This window comes from Sminthopsis crassicaudata, chromosome 4 (genome assembly GCF_048593235.1).
Source record: "Sminthopsis crassicaudata isolate SCR6 chromosome 4, ASM4859323v1, whole genome shotgun sequence".
In the NCBI taxonomy this organism is placed as follows: domain Eukaryota; kingdom Metazoa; phylum Chordata; class Mammalia; order Dasyuromorphia; family Dasyuridae; genus Sminthopsis; species Sminthopsis crassicaudata.
In genome coordinates, this window is record NC_133620.1 from 96918512 (window position 1) to 96939002 (window position 20491).

At 41.5% G+C, this 20491-nt stretch overlaps 1 protein-coding gene and 1 long non-coding RNA gene across 8 annotated transcripts in view; one reads left to right on the forward strand and one right to left on the reverse strand.

The window, feature by feature from the left end:
* Positions 1–20491, forward strand: part of NAV1 (neuron navigator 1) — a 349961-nt gene that overhangs the window by 212220 nt on the left and 117250 nt on the right. The window contains exon 1 of one of the 7 annotated variants that reach the window (XM_074308772.1): positions 13180–13316. The exons of the other annotated variants lie outside the window; for them this stretch is intronic. The gene's annotated coding sequence lies outside the window, so the exon portion shown is untranslated. Of the gene's footprint in view, positions 1–13179; positions 13317–20491 lie in introns of those variants that run through there. 7 annotated transcript variants of the gene reach the window in all.
* On the reverse strand, positions 11147–19928 carry LOC141565563 (uncharacterized). Its single transcript, XR_012489059.1, has 4 exons — positions 19699–19928; positions 17492–17616; positions 13090–13233; positions 11147–11359 (listed from the first exon to the last, which is right to left on the reverse strand). It is a non-coding gene; the product is annotated as an uncharacterized LOC141565563 (long non-coding RNA).

Here is a 20491-nt window from a genome sequence, read left to right on the forward strand (position 1 = left end):
TAAAACTATCATCAACTGGAACAAGGACCCTGCTTTTGAAAGCTTTTAGGCTATTTGGGCTTCCCAAGTTTATCTCCTCTATTTCCCTGCTTCAGGGAAATTCCATATTTCACACTATTCCAGACATGTGGGAGATGAAGTCATGATCATAAATTCAGCCAAAGGGACCCTAGAGATCACCAAGTCTAACCTTCTCATTTTGAACAGAAAAAAAAAAGGGGGGGGGGAATAAAGTTACTTGTCCAAGGTCAGACAGCTAGCTGATAGTAGAACCCAGTATCTCTAAAGGATGAGGTTCTAGGTGTTAGAAAACACTACTTTGCTGTAATTACTCTTAGATTTTTTTTTAATTCTGGGCTCCATGGCCATCCCCTAGACTTCTCCAAAGTCATTATCAGTAACCATTCCACTATTTCACAATTTTCTAAGAAGGAATATGTTTTTTTCCTTTAAAGCTAAGCTAGCTTGATGTGATTTTTGCCTGCCTCCTTGCCTTAGTCATTGCTCCCTTCCTGAGGCCTGGACTCCAGGATATAAGCCGCAAAGCCTTCCTGGAAGCAGAGGAAAGGAGGGAAGACAGATGGGCAGTGACAAGGGCTGTGGAGATGGGCAGCAGTAGATCGCAGGAGTCAGTGATGGAGAAGGCTTCGAGGGAGCTGCAGGCCCTTTGGGGGTTGTTGTGGCCCAACAAAGTTGACAGAAGCTCTTTGATACCCCAGTGATGTGCTACAGGCTGAGCTGAAGATAGAAGAGCTGGGAAATTCTTAGTAAAAAGCCTGAGGCAAAGCGGAGAAGGGGCAGTAAGGACACACTCATTTCCTTCTGAATCAATCCTTCTGAGAATCCTTCTGAGAGTTGTCACAGTCATGGTGCAAGGACTCTTCTCAGACTGAATATTTACCACAACCTAAGATCTCTTCCTGCCCTGGCTTTGTCAGCAACTTACTTTGTGAGTGGGGAAGGTAATCACACTTCTGGACCTTAGTTTCCTTTTCTGTAAAAAAAAAAAAAAAAATAGTAGGAAGGGGGATGGAGGATTAGATGGTCTGTAATGTTCCTTCTAGCAAATACATTCTATGATTTAGGCTAAGTGTTATAGTGGAAAATATGCTGGATTTGAAGAATCTGTGTCTTCAAAAAAAAAGTGGATTCCAATCCCAGGTCAGCTACTTATTGCTTGCATGTTCTTAGGAAATAGTTTGAGGTTTCTGGATCTGGATTTCCTATCTATTCTGAAACTGCCACGAGCATAAGTATAAGCCCTCATCTCTTCATGGCTGGACTAGTGTAAGAACCCACTGTTCAATCTCCCTGCTTCAAGTTTCCCTCAACTCCAAACCATCCTCCAATCAACTGGCAAACTGATCTTCCCAAAGCCCAGTCTATGTCATCCCTCTAGGGCAACTAAGTGGCTGAATGGGTAGAACCTTAGGCTCAGAGTCAAGAAACCTGAGTTTAAATCCAGCCTCAGATACTTAGCAGCTGTGTGACTCTGGGCAAGTCACTTAACCACAACTTGTCTCAGCTTCCCCAAATGTCAAATGGGGATCATAATAGCACCTACTTCTCAAGGTTGTTATGAGGATCAAATAAGATATTTATAAGGCAATTCTAATGCCTGACACATAGTAGGTGGCTAATAAATGCTTGTTCTCTTCACATACTTCCTACCTGTCCAATCTTCTTGCACCTTGCTCTGCTCTGTGTGACCCCACTTGGACACAATACTTCATCTTCCTAACCATCAGTTTTTGCACAGCTGCCTCCACCTTCTGGCATCTTTCAAGTCTCAACAAAAGTCCTGTCTTCAGCAAAAAGTCCTTCCTGGTCTTTCCTAATATTGGTGCTTTCCCACTGTGATTACCTCCATTTTATTCTCTCTCTCTTGTTTGTCTAGTTGTTTGTGTTTTGTTGCCCCTTAATAATAGACTAGTAACTAGTATTTGTTGTGGTTGTTGGTTTTGCCATTCTTTGTTAGGATTGACCCAAACACCAGGCATATAGTAGATGTTTAATAAATGCTTATTGACTTGACTTGGACATGATTCAGTCATCACGACTCCTGGCAGATAGGAATCAACTGAATGGGACCACCCAACCTCCCTCCATGTCTGCTTCCAACATCTTCTGTTATTATAACCAAGCTGCCTTTTTATGCCCCTCATATCTGGTTCTTGGGATCTTACTTCTGAACTGTTATTCAGAATTGTATAATATTGTTTGCCTTCTCAATGAATGGGGCAGAGGTGAGAGGCCTAGAGTTTGGAACTCAAAATTTAAAAAAAAAGAATGTTAAAAATTAATGAATCAAAACTATTCTCTTTATACCTAGAGAACAATCTTTCTTCTCTTATTTATTCTATCCTTCCCCTCCCTTCTTTTATGTTGTAGTTCATAGGCTAGCTACTCCAGAAATCCACCACCCACCCTCCACTATTCCCCCACCCCTCAACAGGAACGCAGCCTAAATTATTGCTCTTAGTCAACTTCACTGAGTTGTTCAGTCGTTTTAGTCGTGTCCAACTCTATGGCCCCATTTGGAGTTTTCTTGGCAAAGATATTAGAGTTGTTTGCCATTTTCTTCTTCACTCACTTTACAGATGAGAAAACTGAGGCAGACAGGGTGACCTTACCCAGGCAAACACAGTTTCCCCCATGTGGCCCAAAGCCACTGAGCACAAGATCATAGAATTATCAGATTTAGAGCGAGAAGGGGCTTTAAAAGTTATCTAATCCCATCAAATTGGGCCTCAGGGATACAAACTGCCCCTCGTCAAGGAGCTTGCATTCAAAGGGTAGAGACAGGTGTCTGTGCAAAGTGAGGCAGTTGGGGAAAGTCCTTCTGCAGAAAGGGGAGTCTGAACTGAGTCTGGAAGGAAGATGGGGTTTCTAAGAGGCAGAGATTAGGCCTTGGGGACAGGCAGTACAAAGGCTGACAGAGAAAAGATTAATTATTCTAGGAATAGCTAGGATATCAACATGGCTGGATTTCAGAGTCCAAGAAGGGAAGTAATAGGTAAGAAGGCTGATGATAATAATAGCAGCTAACATTTATAGGGCATCCATCAAGTACTAAGCACTGTACAATTACTATTTCATTTGATCCTTAAAATTACCATAGGGATAATTTTGTAAGTGGGGAAACTGAGTCAAACAGTTTAAGTGATTGTCCTAGAGTCATACAACTAATGTATCTGAGGTCAGGTTTTTTTTTTTTTTTTAATGGGGTTAAATGTCTTGCCCAGGTCCAGATTTGAACTCAGCCTTTTCTTGACTCCAGGCCAAGTGCCCTATTTCCTCCATCATCTCACTAAGCAAGGTAGAAAAGAGCTCCAAGTGCCAAATAGATGACTTTCTATTTATTTGCTCCTAAAGGCAATAGGAAGATACTGGAGTTCATTGAGTAATAGAATGATGTGGTTGTATTTGTGTTTTAGGAAAATTCCTGCCAACCATATCACACATATCTTGGAGTGTGGATTAAGCTTAGAATCAGGAAGACTCATCTTACGTTAAGTCCCTTAACCTTGTTTGCCTCAGTTTTCTCATCTGTAAAAGGAGCTAGAGGAAGGAGTGACAAAACACTCCAGTGTCCTTGCCAAGAAAACCTAAAGGAGAAGAGCTGAAATTTGAACCTAGCACTGCTGCTGAGAAATCCAGGACTGTTCTTGTACTTCTTCCCTTGGAGAGAGAGAGGACAGGGAGGCACTGAAGAAGCATTTGCAGATAGAAGCATGGGCATCTACACAGGACCCTCACTTAATTCCTAATCTAATCTATTTCCCTTCTCTAGACAAGATCGTCTCTGCTCTTGTCAGAGGCACATCCATCCCTGAGGATGTGACCCTAGACCTCATATTATCAATGACTGTGTCTATGATTTGGAGAGCCCAATTTTAAGAAGACATGAAGAAAAGACAGTGGAAAGCTGTCTCTGAAGAAATCACTCAAATCAATCAATAATTCTTCAACAAATAAGCTTTAAAAAGCCTCTTCTCTGTGCTAGGTATTAGTGATATAAGGATAAACGTGAAATATAATCCCTGTCCTCAAGAAACTTACATTCTATCAAGCGCTCATATAAATAAATGTAGATAAAGAAAATTACCCATTCCTTCCCTTCAGCCCTATAGGAAAAGTATCATGGTGGTTGTTCAGGCATATCTGACTCATCCTGACCAGATATATTAGTGACTTGCCATTTTCTTCTTTGGCTTATTTTAAATTGAGGAAACTGAGGCAAACAGGGTTATTGGGTTATTGGGTTGTCTGGGGTCACCCAGCTAGGAAGTGTCTGAGACCAGCTTTGAACTTCCTAATGAAGTTCCTTTGAACTTCTTCCGAATTATATTCCTGATGTTCTGTCCACTTCGCCATCTAACTGCTCTAAAAATACCTTGGAAATGAGTTTAGGTTCTCTTCCTGGATTTGTTATTAATTCACTGTGTTATCCTGGCAAGACACTTAACACTTGAGTAAAATAGACCTTGATTTTTTTTTTTTTTGTAAAATAGTCATAATAGTTGTGCAAAGAATTGGGATTATTATACACATACATTCTCTAGGAAATGTAATCAAGAAATCTCCCCAAAAACATTTCCAATAGCAGATCAACACCTGAAAAGAGTAACCTTGTCCCTGCACCCCTCACCTCAGACTGCAAATGGTTTCCTCTGCTGTCTACACTGTTGCCATAGCAACTCCTCCCTGATCCTAATAAGTCAACCTGTCAGAACAGGGCATCTGGGCAGTATCGCTGATGGAAAACATCTTCCAGTAATCTCAGAGTTCATTGGACAAGAAAACTTGGGGCCTGCCAGGACAGGAGACTCAGCGGGCTCAGTAACAGGGTCCCCACGGCTGGGAGTAAGCATCTACAAGAGCCTTGCTCTGTGATGAGTAGGAGCTGAGCTAACTTGCACCCCCGCCAAGTCTCAGAATTTAAGTCTGTTAAGCTCAAAGGAAGAGAAGACTCAATAAATCCAGGTTCTTACACCCTAAATCCTCACTCTGACCCAGGCTACTGCCATATAACAAATAGTACTTAGAGGAAGATGGAGGATATGATGCAGATGGCCTCCTGCAGAATTGAGATAGGTGGGAGTGGATAAGGTTGATTTTTCCCAGAGTACTAGATAAAAGTCTTTGAGGTCCCTCATATCACTGGCATTCTGTGATTCCCTAAACCTCCCCTACATTCACCCTCCTTAGATATAGTGCAGCCACCAGTTTTATTAGCACGAACACAGACCAAGACAGGATCAGCAGATTGGGGCAATCCAAACATCCCCAAACCATATCTTTGCTCCATGTCTGCTTTGACTTCTTTTTTCTGCAAAATCCAGCTGAAATCCCAACAGGAAACCTTTCTCAATCTCTCTTAATTCTAATGCCTTCCCTCTCTTTATTAGTTGCTTATTTATCCTGTATTTAGCTTGTTCATACATCATTATTTACACAGTTGTCTCCTCCATTAAATGATGAGCTCCTTGAAGTCAGGGAGTACCTTTTGGGTTTTTTGGTATCCCCAAGACTTAGCATACAGTGTTCTGACACATAGTGGTGCTTTAATAAATATTTACTGACTGACTGCACTCTGGAGCTTAGCACAATGCCTGGCACTCAGTAGGTATTTAATAAATATTTATTGACTGATTAACTATAATCTACAGCTTAGCACCATGCCCACTACATAGTAGGTACTTCATAAATGTTTATTGATTGACTGATTGACTTTACTCCTAGAGTTTAGCCTAGTGTCCACCACATAGTAGGTATTTCATCAGTGTTAATTGACTGAGTGATTGACTTTACTCTTAGATCTTAGCACCATGCCCACCACATAGTAGGTACTTAATGTTTATTGACTGATTGACTTTAGAGCTTAGACTAGTGTCCACCACATAGTAGGTATTTCATCAGTATTTATTGACTAACTGATGACTTCACTCTATGTGCTTAGCACAGTGCCTGGCACATTAAAGTAGATATTTAATAAATGTTTGCACCCCAGACTGCCTGCTCTGGTACAGCCCTACTCTTCTAGCCAAACTATCTTCTAAGCTGTTCCTGTCATCTCCTAAGTTATTGTCCAAAGCTGTAGCTCACCATAGTTCAGAAGTAAGCCTTCATTCTTAATGGCTCCACCAATAGAGCGCGACCTCCAGAGATGGTTAGAGTATCTATGAGCGACCAGTTTGGTCTCCTGCTTATGGATTAGAGAACCACATCAGCCCTCAACCAGAACACCAGAGCTCCATCACTAGGGGAGAGGGTATCTTCCCATGCTCTAAATGCATCCACACATCATGGTGCCATATAGAGACTCATTGATTTATAGCTAAAATAATCTTTATTTTTTGTTGTTGTTGTGTAATTGTTTTTCAGCCGGTTCAGACTCTTTGTGACCTATTTGGGTTTTGACATTTCCTTCTCCAGCTCATTTTACAGATGGGGAAATTGAGGCAGACAGGGTGAAGTGATTTGCCCAGGGTCCCACAGCTAGTATCCAAGTGCAGATTTGAACTTGTGACTTCCTGGCTGCAGTTTTTTTATCCACTTTGCCATTCAGCTACCCCCTGAAGGACTCTTAGAAGCTATTTGGCCCAGACCTTTCACTTTTCAGATGAGGAGATTGCTACCCACTTAGGTCACACAGGTCATACAAGTAGCAGGTGATAGAAGCAGAATTCTTTCCCTTCAGACCCACATGTGTCATGCCTGTTCTCAGAGAAGCTGAAGCACAGCATAACTCTGCATATCTTTTCCAAATAGGAATGGGACCCTCAGGGAAGTGGGAGGGAGGTGGTAGTCCTCATCCTTCATTCACTAGCTCATTATTGATGACTCCTGAAAAATCCAGATGTTTGGGAGCTGGAAGAAATCATCGTTAATAATAACAGTTAAACATCCCATTCCTGCAGAGCTCGGGAAGAAAGCCTGGTTACTTTTCACCCCCCACTTTCTTCTCAGGAAGGCAGCCCGGCCATTAATGACAGAACGGAGCTTCCTCCAAGCTGATGGTGCTGGGATGCTGAGCAGAGTGAAAGTCTGTTGGGAGTGAAGGACAGAGCGGATCAGGGTCAGGTTAGAGGGTGAGGAGGATGTTATTCTGTGTGCACCACTGTCCTGCCTCCTCCCTACCCTGCACACAGCTGCTGTTAGCCTAGAGGATGTGGCTTCCTGTCCTGACCTCACTGCAGGGTACTCTGGCCATGAGACTGGGAAACAGCTGCCACTTTCTCCTCTGAGGGGGCTGCATTGTGGTCCATCCTGGGGGTGGAAGGGGAGGATTCTGATCTGCTGAGAGGGCCGGCTTCCTGACTTCCTCTTTGGGATCAGTGCAGAGATGAGTCTAAGCATCTGGGAGAGGATTTAGAAATATTTTCTCACTTCAGCAATTATGGGGTGATGGGGCAGGGAGGAAATCCTGAGCCTTCCAGAACCAATCAGGTGGAATTAAGTCTTTCTTCCGCCCAAAGAAAAGTGAGACAGAAAGGAGAAAAGACACAGAAAAAATAGGATATAGTGGGAAGAATACTGTTGGCCCCGAAGTCATAGATCTGAGTTCAAGTCTCAGTTGGGTTTAGTATGTTAGAGCTGAGACCTGGATTTTGATCCCACCTCAGACACTGTGTGAGCCTGGGCAAATCCCTTGACCTTTCTCAATCTTAGTTCCCTCATCCATAAAATGAGGAGAAAAATAGTCCCTTTGTCACAGAGTCGTGAGAATCAAAGGAGATGGCCTATGGCAAACCATATATTCCATATTATTAATAATGATAAACATGATGAACCTATATCTGATAATTATTACCTCTGTGATCTTGAAAAATTCACTTACTCTTCCTCAGCCTCAGTTTCCCTCTCTGCAAAATTGAGCAGGTGGGACCAGATGGCCTTTGAAAATCCCTTCCATGTATCCATGATTCTGTGCTGATCTGACAGTGACAAAGGGAAACAAGACCCAATCTGGACATATTTATGGTTGGGATACCGGGGATTAGGAAGTAGAACATGTAGGACCTGGGAATGACGGAGCAGAATTCAGAGGGAAACCAGCCCTTGGGTCTGTCTCAGTCACAGCTACTCCCAACTCATTCACCTTCCCTGCAGTGCTGTGAGGGGTGGGGAGGGAGCCTTGCAGCTAACAGTAGACGGCCAGCAGCCCCATCTTGTGGCAGCTTCTTGTCAGCAAATCCCCAAATTCTCATAGAAGGACATGGGACAGGGGATAGGGTCTCCTAATACTACTTGCCATGTAGGGGCGGGGATGGGGGAAGGGGGGAAAATTGGAAGACAAGGTTTTGCAAGGGTTAATGTGGAAGAATTATTAGAGAAACAGACCTAGGGAAATTAAGTGATGCTCTCCAGAGGTGCGGTTTGAACCTAGCTCCTCTGATTTCAGATCCAGTGCTCTTTCTGCCATGTTGTCTGCAATAACTATTGTTTGCCGTTTCCCAACACACATAGGATGATAGATTTAACGCTGGAAAGCATCTTGTTGTTTAGTCCACTGATTCTTTTTGTCCAACTCTTCATGATTCCATTTGAGGTTTTCTTGGCAAAATTCTGGACTGGTTTTCCATTTCCTTCTCCAGTTCATTTTACAGATGAGGTAACTGAGGCAGACAAGGTTAAGTGATTTGCCCACAGTCACACATCTAATAAGTATTTGAGGCTGGAGAACTGAGGGCTGGGGCTCTTCCACTTCACCATGCAACTGCCTGGAAAGCATCATAGAGTTCATTCATTCAACTCCTGTCATTTTATAGATACAGAAACTAGGGAGAAAGATTCTGTGAATTCCTGAGGGCACGTGGATTGTAAATAAGTCGAACTCAGACCCTCTGGTTTCCAGTTTAGCACTCTTTCCATCATACACACTCTTTCTATCATGTCAGCCAGTCTCTGGTCCCTCCTTCAGCCCAGTTGCTGTTCCAGGTTCTGGGGATTTCCCTGGACGTGATTTGATAACTCAGCCAACTCTGGAAACAGGAGCATTTCATGACACTGTAAGAATTTATTCCCTTACTCAAAACACTCAACCTTCTTCTGCTATGGAGGCTCCCTGACAACTGACTCAAAAAATATTGTGACTTCTATGTGGGAATAAATGAGGCTGTGAGATTAGTAATAGAGGGAAGAATAGTCCCCCGCGTGCTCCTTTGAAAGAGGTTTCCTGTCTGCTAGTTTGTATCTTTCCATTATTCCAAAGGCACTTCAGGTCATAGCAGAGCTTGGGAAGGATGCTGTAGTGGGGGGAGTTAGATGGAAGGACAAAGAGCAGTCCTCCACAGGAGCATCACATGGAGTCTTATGCCAAGGGTTAGTTGGCGTTTCCAACTGGGTACGGGTATATAATACCCATGTTCCTACGGGGCAGCTAGATGGCACAGTGGATAGAACACCAGCTCCAAAGTCAGGAGGACTGAGTTCAACTTTGGTTTCAGACACTTAACGTGAGGGTCACAAAATTATGTATTATCAGTAAATGTTTGATTTGTATGTCTAATGCATATATATATATATATATATATATATATATATATATATATATATATATATATATATATATATGTATATATATATATACACACACACACACACATACAAACACATGCAGGGTCATGTAAAAATTTTTTGAACAAAAAGGGTCTCAAATGGAAAAAAGTTTTAAAAGACCTGGTGGTAAATCTTGGAAGTGGAAGGTAATCTTGAGTCTGGCAGAGTCTGGGTTTCTTTGTTTTTACTTTGTATAGTAACAGCACCTTTTCCCAACTAGATACTCATAAGCACATCTTGGCCCCTCGAGGCTGGTTGATTATTATTTTCCTCAGAGTCTTAGGCATAAGTAACCTTGTAGAATTGAGGGTTTCCCATTCTATTGTTCATAAGCCCCCACCTGTGTGCTTTTCCTGCTGATTATTAGCCATAGTTTATTAACTTTTAGAAAAGAATTTGCTACGTGTAGCAAGGATAACTATTTTAGAAAAATATTGTCCCCTTCCCAGACTAAGAATACAACTCTCCCCTTACATATACAAGATCCCTAGGAATAATAGATTCAAGTTTATAGTAAAATAGCAGTAAGACTTAAGTGTAGGGAATTCCCATTATGTACAGCTCTCTGCTGGGCCCCAAGGATCAGTGCCCTTGGTTGAATCCTGAAGCTGCCTTTTCTCAGTGTGAGATATATATATATATATATATATATATATATATATATATATATATATATATATATATACACCTCAGCTCTTAATGCACACAATTCCATCAGTCATTGTTGTTTCAATGAGTGCTTCTTATATCAAGGAGATACCTACATCTTCTGACCTTATGAAGTTCATAAGATGCTAACCTGTTCAGTACTTTCTTTAGATACTCAGTTGCATTGTCTTGGAAGATCTTCTGTTTGCCCTTAAACATGTCTCTGCTCCCAGCTAGATGCATTGTCTCCCCTAGTTTATTCTCTTTAGTAACATGGTAACTGGTGATGAGGAAGACAGAAAAGTAGGCACAATCTTCTCCTAAAAGTGATTTCCTCTCAGGAGCCCAGCTCCCAATTTAAGCCCTTCTTCCATCTGACTAACACTGACTAGCTGTTTTTATCTATAGCTCAACAGATGTGACCTTATCTTCTCCAACCAGTCACAAGATATTTTTCTGTGATATCATTTCTCTTTATTCAAGAACCCAAAGTCCCTATGATACTTTCAGATTAATTGAGGACTAATTCACATACTATTTACTTTTTATTGATTAATTGATTCAATAGAAGTGGAGCATTCTGTGATTCATTGTAGTGGAGATTATATATAGGATCAATGTTTAATATACTGCTTTGCACATAGTAGATGATTAAGAAATATTTATTGAATTTAATTAAATTGCATTTCTCTTATCTCTACTAAGTCAAAGTCTATAATTTAAAAGCTAAAAAGTAGGCTGAAATACCTGGGGGGGGAAAAAAAAAAGAAAAGGAGGGAGGGAGGGAGGAAAGAAAGGGAAGGGAAGGGAAGGGAGGAAGAAAGGATGGATGGATTTAGTATGCACCTTCCATGAGCCAGTTATTGTGTTGAGAATTTTACAAATATTATTATCTCATTTGATCTTCACAAGAACTCTGAGAGGTAAATGCTATTGTTGTTTTTATTTTACAGCTGAAGAAATTATGGCAAATAGAAGTTAAATGATTCACCCAGGGTCACACAGTTACTACGTGTCTGGGAGGAATCAGAAGTCTGCTTGTCATGCTCCTCTGGTTTGTTTAACGACCAAATAAACAGTCTAGAAGACAAATGGGCTTATTTCAGGATTTCATCTTCCAGATTAGAGCAAAGATTCAAAAAGGGATCTGCAAAAGAAATACACTTTTTTAATTGAATTATCATCAGCATCATGATTGGCAAATATAATTCAAATATCCTTAAAACAAAACCCTAGTGACAATTTGATGGTTTGATTTTTTTTTTTAAATGGGAGTGTAATGGAATGTTGTTATTTTTGAATAGTGCTTGACATGAATAATAAGTCATTGGCTTAGGGTCAGAAATCTGTCCTCTGTTTGGCATTTAAAACCCTTTACAACCTGGCTCTAGCCCACCTTCCTTGTCTAATTATCTGTAACTCCTCTTCACACACTCTCCAGTTAAGCCAAACTGGACTTCCTGGCATTCCCCATACAGAGCATTCCATCTCCCATCCATAGGCCTTGTTAAAAGGCTGCCCTGTGCTTGGAATGTACTCCCTTCTTACATCTATCTCTGAGAACCTCTCCTTTCCTCAGAAATCAGTTCAAAAGTTCACTCCTGCACAAGAGCTTTTCTGCTCACCACCCCCATCTGCTAGGACCTCTCCCCACAAGATTATGCTGTATATATGTTGTCCCCATTCCTTCCCCAAAAGAATGGAAGCTTCTGGGGCGGCAGAACTTCACAAGTTCTTATTAATTGCTTATTTCCTTGCTTGCTTGCTTGATTGACTTCTGAGATGGTGTTTATTAGAATGGAATCTGTCCGTATTTACTGAGTTTCACAATCTGTCAGGTTTGGGAACACAAGAAAGATCTGCCTCCTGTCCCACTCACCCCCCAACCTTAACATTGATTAGACAAATAGAAAGGTTGTACTCTTGATTATGTCTGTTTGCTTGCTCTCTATGTGACTTTTCATCCTTCCTGCTTCAAGCCCTGATTCCCAGCAGGTCTGCACCAAGAACATTCTCTTTAGACTTTTGTGTTCTGATAGCTTTACTTGGAGACGGGGAGACCGTTGCTTTCTTTAGTCACATGTGCTGTGGGAAAAGTGCTGAATTTTTAGTCAGAAGATCTGAGTTCTAATCTCAATTCTGTCATTTTCCTGTATAATCTCTAACCTCTCTGAGCCCAAAATTCTTCTTGAAAATAAGGGAACTAGATGACTTCATAGATCCTTCCCAGCTTTCAGTCCATATTCCTGCATTTGAAATGTCCTGGAAGATTAAAGGCCCAAACTCTTGTTCTGGCTTAGTCACTGTTGTCAGTCAACAAAGATCTATTAAGTGTTTTCTTATTTATTAAATATTATTACATAACATTTGCACATGTTGCACAATGTTCTAAGCATTAGAGATACAAAGAAAAGCAAATTTCTGTCCCTGCCTTCAAGGAAGTCACATTCTAATGTTGGAAATAGCATAGCTGGTATGATAAGTGTAAATCCGAGATCCGGGGCAGCTAGGTGGCACAGTGGATAGAGCACCAGCCTTGAATTCAGGAGGACCCGAGTTCAAATCTGGTCTCAGACACTTAACACTTCCTAGCTGTGTGACCCTGGGCAAGTCACTCAACCCCAGCCTCAGAAAAAGAAAAAAAAAAAAGAAAAGAAAAAAAAGAAAAAATCTTGATATCCTTCCAGAGGGAAGGCACTAGCAATGGGTGGGACCAGGAAAGGCCTCTTGTAGGATTTGAGCTGTGGCCGGAGGTTTCTTCATCTAAGATTAAAAAGCAAGGAGGGTGACTAAGTTCTATTAAAACTTTCCGTCTTCCCCTCCCAGATTGATTCTTTTGTGAAGGCAAACAAGGACATCTTTCTTCTTAATTCTTACCTAGTCTTTAAATGCTGAATGGGAGTTGCCTCAGACAGATTGGGACCTGAGATAGACCTTAGCTTAAAAAGTCCAAGTTCTCTCCCAGAATCTGGGACCGCCTCCAGTAATCCTGACAATGTCTTGCCACTGAACCTGAAAGATCTGAAGGAGAGAATGAGGCTGATGATTTTGCACAGCTCTGCCTCACTTAAATCCAATTCATTTCAAGTCAAGTCTGATCCTCTGTAAGTACAAAGGACAAACAAAATTAAATTCCTCTACAATGCCCTGCTTCTCTTCCTGCTTAATGTCTAACTTAAGTCCCTATTGCTGCTGCTTCTCCTTTTACTACTCCCTCCTCCCCCACATCTAAGGCTATCCTAGAATTTTTACATCAATTATTCTGTCTTTGGCCAAGGGCTAAACTTCTCCAGAGAGTTCTAAAATATGCGTGATGGGGTGATTAAATTTCAACAGGCAGTTATTGTAATTTACTTAATTGCTGGCTAATTATTATTTGGGAAAGTTGGGCTGTTGAGTGATGAATTTCCTTGCTTATCACCTTCTTCCAGCACCATGGTAAATCTGTCATTTGATGATGCCATTTTTACTAGTCGTTCTCCATTCCATACTTAACTAGATTTTAGAGAGATTATCCTTAGTGCCCTGAGGCCCAAAGGTTCCCTAGGAGATTAAGTTTTTACAACTGAGGCCAGAGGTGTGGAAAACCCAGAGGGAGAGTTTTCGGAGGTCTCCTCTATCCCTCTTGCCTCCAGGCAATAGTGCCCTAGACCCAGCCCAAGCATTAGTAACCTGTGCTGGGGAAGGTTTCCCCAAGAAGATTTTCACTGCACCCCCTCTTCCAGTTCCAATGCTTCCTTCACAAGCAGGAGATATGTGGGAGACAAAGAAGCAAATAAATCCCAGGATCCCATTCTAGAGCCGGCTCTCTTCCTCTGTGTCTCTAAACTTCAAATATCTAAAAACCACATGTCAGGTTCCTCTAAAGCCTCAAGACCATGTCCTGTCCCAGCAGTTTTCTGGGTAGGTGGAGGCTAAGAAGTTTAGGGAGCTCCAAAGCAAAAACTAAATTAGATTTATACTGAAATTGTAGATCAATATAGTCTTCTCTTGAGTTTCAGTGGAGAAAATATGGCAGAAGAGAGATGTGGGGAAAAAAGGCAGGAGTCAAACTTCTTAACTCCAGTAGGAATCTCTATTGGGCCCAGTAATGACCAGTTAAAGGAAATAAGGTTGTTTAACATGGAGAAAGGATGATTCAAGGTGGGGATGAGAGATGAAGTTATCATGTGCAAGAGAGATCGGATTAGTTCTGTTTGGTCCCAGAAGGCCAAAGAAGGAACAATGTGTGAATCTCACAAAGAAGCTAGGAGTGATGTCAGGAAAAGCTCCCTAGCCCTTACAGATGTCCCCGAGTGGAATGGGCTGCCTCAGGAAGTGAGGGTTCCCCCTTCTTGGAGGTCTTCATGCAGAGGCTCATTGAGTATATCATAGCAGGAATTTTATTTTTCAGATTTGAGTTCAACTATAATGGCTCAGAAATTGTTTTTTGACTCTCAAATTCTATGATTCTGTGAGCTCAGATCCAGCTTCTGCTAATTGGTATTATAAAATTCCCTCCAGCCTTCTCTTCTGCCACATTTAGCAGTCTAAATCATTCTTTTTTTTTTTTTTTTTTTTTTTTTTTTTAAATTTTTTATTTTATTTTATAATTATAACATTTTTTGACAGTACATATGCATGGGTAATTTTTAACAACATTATCCCTTGCACTTACTTCTATTCAGATTTTTTCCCTTCCTCCCCCAACCCCCTCCCCCTGATGGCAAGCAGTCTTATATATGTTAAATATATTACAGTATAATTTAGATACAATATATGTGTGTAGAACCGAATTTTTTGTTGCACAGGAAGAATTGGATTCAGAAGGTAAAAATAACAGTTTACATTCATTTCCCAGTCCTTTTCTGGATGTAGCTGGTTCTGTCCATCATTAATCAATTGGAATTGGATTAGCTCTTCTCTATGTTGAAGAAATCCACTTCCATCAGCATACATCCTCGTACAGTATCATTGTTGAAGTGTATAATGATCTTCTGGTTCTGCTCGTTTCACTCAGCATCAGTTGATGTAAGTCTCTCCAAGCCTCTCTGTATTTCTCCTGTTGGTCATTTCTTATAGAACAGTAATATTCCATAACATTCATATACCATAGTTTACCCAACCATTCTCCAATTGATGGACATCCATTCATCTTCCAGCTTCTAGCCACTATGAAAAGGGCTGCCACAAACATTTTGGCACATACAGGACCCTTTCCCTTCTCTAGTAGTTCCTTGGGGTATAAGCCCAGTAGTAGTATGGCTGGGTCAAAGGGTATGCACATTTTGATAACTTTTTGGGCATAATTCCAGATTGCTCTCCAGAATGGTTGGATTCTTTCACAACTCCACCAACAATGCATCAGTGTCCCAGTTTTCCCACAGCCCCTCCAACATTCATCGTTATTTGTTTCTGTCATCTTAGCCAATCTGACAGGTGTGTAATGATACCTCAGAGTTGTCTTAATTTGCATTTCTCTGATCAATAGTGATTTGGAACACTCTTTCATATGAGTGGAAATAGTTTTAATTTCATCGTCTGAAAATTGTCTGTTCATATCCTTTGACCATTTATCAATTGGAGAATGGCTTGATTTCTTATAAATTAAAGTCAATTCTCTGTATATTTTGGAGATGAGGCCTTTATCAGAACCTTTAACTGTAAAAATGTTTTCCCAATTTGTTACTTCCCTTCTAATCTTGTTTGCATTAGTTTTGTTTGTGCAGAAACTTTTTAATTTGGTGTAATCAAAATGTTCTATTTTGTGATCAATAATGGTCTCTAGTTCTCCCTTGGACACAAACTCCTTCCTCCTCCACAAGTCTGAGAGGTAAACCATCCCATGTTCCTCCAATTTATTTATGATTTCGTTCTTTATGCCTAAATCTTGGACCCATTTTGATCTAATCTTAGTATGTGGTGTTAAATGTGGGTCCATGCCTAGTTTCTGCCATACTAATTTCCAGTTTTCCCAGCAGTTTTTGTTAAATAATGAATTCTTATCCCAAAATTTGGGATCTTTGGGTTTGTCAAAGATTAGATTGCTATTTTTATTCACTATCTTGTCCTGTGAACCTAACCTATGCCACTGATCAACTAGTCTATTTCTTCAGTCTAAATCATTCTGCTTCCTTTGGTATCACCATCTTTACTCTCCCTTCCTCAAAAGTGACAAGGGGGATGAAGAAAATTTTTTAAAAATAAAATAAATTTTAAAATGATAAATGGGTGGTATGTACACTCAAGGGCTTTCCCCTTTGTGTAAGCACCTTTGTGAGAATGGCTTACATAGGCAGATGGTGTTTGTGCATGTGCCTACTACCAGTAAATTCCCAAGTCTAGCAGTATTTATAATTGTGATCATCTTTATTTTTTCTGGTGTATTTTATTTATTTATTCATTTTATATTTTGTATTATTTTATTTATTTATATTATTTACATTTATTCTGGTGTATTATATGCACATATGTGTACTTTTGTATGTTGAGAGAGAAGGCGTGTGTGTGTGTGTGTGTGTGTGTGTGTGTATATATATATCCTTGATCCAGTGACTGTGGGTCAGACAGAAGATTTTACCTGAGCTGTTGTAAGACTCATCTATACATAAAAGGAATCACCACCCTACCATGCAGATGTCCTGCTGCATGCTGGGTACATGCAGTTGTTTACATGCAGCTAGGGCGAGTTGTCATGGTGACAGTTAGGTTGGGGGAGCCTCTTCTGCCTTAGAGACCCTGAATTAGCACACCCACCCTCCAGCTCCCCAAAGCTGTTGCTCCATCTGTTGAGGGAAAAGCCTCCAGCAACAGCTAGGGGAAATGGAGGGAGCTAAGGGAAGCCCTCTGAGAGCCCTCAGTCAAAGCCCTTTGGCGCTGTCCAGGAAGGAAAACTGCTTTAAGTGCCCTCTGTTAGTCCCTTCCCGCGCCCAGCCTCACCTCTCGTGCTTGTGCTGTGTTCTGAGGGGACTTTGACCAGACAGAGGGAACTCGCATACGCCCCCACTCCAATCCTCAGACTTCTTGTCAGGAGCACCCCAAACCCGGAGATGGAGGGTGGGGGACCCCAGAGTGAAAGGGGAGAACAGGTCCCCCCTTTTTCAAACTATCCTCCCTTCCTCGCTTCCCATACCCCGGAGGGAGGCTGGGGAGGCTTTTAAAGGTCCAAAGAGGCAGAAGGGTTATTTCCAAATTGCATCCTCAGTATTAAGTATTCCTCCCCACCCCCAATGACCCATCCCATCATTTATCTCCAGGTAGGGCAGCCCCTTTCCCAGAGTCCTCATCCGCCAAATCCAACCTTTTCTCCAGGTGAAAGACCAGATGTTATATCCAACCTGGTCACTAGGTGTCGCTGCTGAGAAGCCCACCAAAAATAGCGCTGCCGAAGTCCCCGATTGCAGCATCCCGCATCTAGCGGGTGTCCTGGAAGGAGAGATCAGATGCTAGAGAAAGGCTTCCCTCACCCGGAGTCCCTCTGCCCAGAATCTGGTGGGACAGCTGGAGAGCAGCAGTTCCTAATACTGACATAATTAGATGGAGGAGGAGGGTGAGCATCAGCTCAGAAGCTCAAGGACTTAAGGACCTGGATGGGAAGGGAGGAGGGAGGGAAGGCTCCTCCTTTATGTCATCTTTTTTTTCTTAGGCGATAACATGCAGGACAGTGAGAAGGACACAGTCCATTAGTGTTTTACAGCCTTCTTCCTAGTCATCCTGCTCCCAAAGTTTTTGTTTTGTTTTGTTTTGTGTGGATGGGGGCTTGGGGTGGGGCCAAGCAAATCTGGCGGATTCCAAAAGAATCCATGTTGGGATCTCTTATTAAGAAAATCTCTTCTCTTCCCTCTCTCCCTCGATTTTAATAATTTATGCTTTTAGGGAATACCCCGGAGACCTGAAAAATTAACGTTAAGTGGCTTTTGCCCCAGGTTCACAAAGCTAAGAAAAAAATTCAACCTCCAGATTTTCCTGATTTTGAAGCCACCTTCTATCCCACACCTCTTAAAGAGCTAAAGATCACAGATTTAGAGCTGGGGGGGAAAGGTCATTTAACCTTTTTCTTTTCATTTTACGGATGAGCAAACCAAGGCAGAAAGCTTGACGTCTTTGAGGTCCAAATCCAATTCATATTAAAAAAAAATCTAAGCCCTTAATTAATATGTGCAAGGCATGAGGTCTTACTAAAGCCTGGATAGTTCCTTAAATTTGTCTAGCTAAAGCATGAAGGTTCACTTTTCCCCCTTTACTTCTTTACGGTATTTTTTGGCAAATAAAACAGGCATGTCCTCTCTACTATCAATCTGGGGTTCTTCAGAGGGATGTTACCTTCAACAGAAGAGAGGAAGAGTCACTGAAATCCTCATTTCCTCCTTAAGCCCACAAACAAGAAAAGGGCTAAGTGGATTTCTTGGGTCCTGCCACTGAATCTGAATCATCTGGGAGAAGATAGCTTTAGCTGTGGGTCTCCAACTAAAGAAGGATGCCTGGGTCTATACAGAGAGCAACTCACCCAAGCTTCTTCTCCTTTCTCAGTTTACCTTAGTTCAAAGGGCTTTCTTCTTCCTTCCTACCCTGTAAACTCCAGGCTGACAGGTGGAAATTGTGAGGGGGGGGGGGGCCAAAAAGGGCTGAGGATGACTTCAGGTGCTTTGATAAATACCAGAAATGGGACTGAGATATTTGCACAGGTCTATCCCTGAACTCTCTGACCTCTTTCTGTCAAATCTAACCTTTTCTTCCCACTTGGGAAATATTGATTAGAGACACTGGTATAATGTAATCAAAGTCTGTACAAATAGGGTTTGTTTGCTGTATTATTAAAAAAACAAAAAACAAAAAAAAACCCAACCTTTCCCTTCCTGAGCTGGCTCTTACTCAAGAGGGCCTGAGAAACTTGTCCCCCTTCCAGACACACCCCCACTTTCTTTTTTTTTTTAATTTTATTGTGTTTTCTTTTATTGTGTTAATCTTTTCCCATTTACGTTTTTTTATTTATAAAGTTTTTTGACAGTATATATGCATGAGTAATTTTTTTAATGACATTATCCCTTGTATTCAGTTTCCAAATTATCCCCTACCTCCCTCTACTCCCTCCCCTAGATGACAGGCAATCCCATACACTTTACATGTGTTACAATATAACCTAGATAAAATATATGGACACACTCCCACTTTCTAATTCTCTCCAGTCTTTAGAGACATTTCTGTGACATGGTGACCCTAGTCTAGGACCTGTTGTTTCACTGGCAAGTACCCTGCTCCTGAATTCCCAGATAACAATTGTATTAGAACATTAGGACCTCAGGCAATTAGCAAAGGGATTCATTATTGTTTTTTCTTGCCTACAAGCAGAGTGATCTAAAGAACTATATCTGGGATGTCTAACACTGGCTGCTAAAGAGCTGTATAGGATAATAAGACTTAATGCTAAAAGTAACTTAGAGGTCATGTATTTCAACCCATCATTTTACAGATGAATAAAATAAGTCGCAGAGAATATTAGGTACTCACCTAAGTGGTAGAAAGGAAGGCGGAGCAGGTTTGGGTGTGGAACTGAATTGTAGGAAAGGTGCCCTGGAGATCTTGGGAGAGGGAGTGGTTGCTGCCAAGCCCTGGCTCTCTGCCCATCCCCACCCAGTCCTCCCTCCAGCTGGCGAGACACTCTAAGCAGCCTCTTGCCAGATCCCAGGTTTCAGAATTGGCAAAGGAGGGAAAAACCAACCCGCGAAAGGATTCCAAAGTTTTCCCTTTTCCAGCTGAAATAACCCAACAGTCCAGCTGAGTCTGTGGTGGGCCGAGTGAGCAGCTTCATTCATGAGGGAGGAGGGAAGGAGAAAATAAGGGGAGAAAGTAGGGGGAGATTTCCTGGCATGTCGGCCTTCCTGAATTCTCTTCTGTGAAGTCATTCATGAAAACCTCTACATCCTGGATTCCAGGAGACATCAGAAATTTGTTTCTACCAAGTGCTTTGAGATCCTTAGGTTAAAAAAAAAAAGCTTTTTGAGTTTGCCCACTTGTCAAACCCTCTACTCTCTTGGGCCATTTGCTTCTGTCCACTATAAAACAGAAGGGAGGAAGAATCTGCTTTGTTGGATACAAAAGGTTCTCTTTCTTCTGGAGTCTAGCTAGAGGTCATAGATGTCATCTAATCTAGAGACAAAAATGGAGATGACACAACCTCAGGTGGGCTATTCTTGCCAGAGAATTCCAAAACAGCCAAATGTGAATTTCTTTGTCATCTAAAGCACTTCTCAAAAGAATAAGGGCCTGGTTGTCACTGGCCTTAGCCCGACCCTCTTGACCC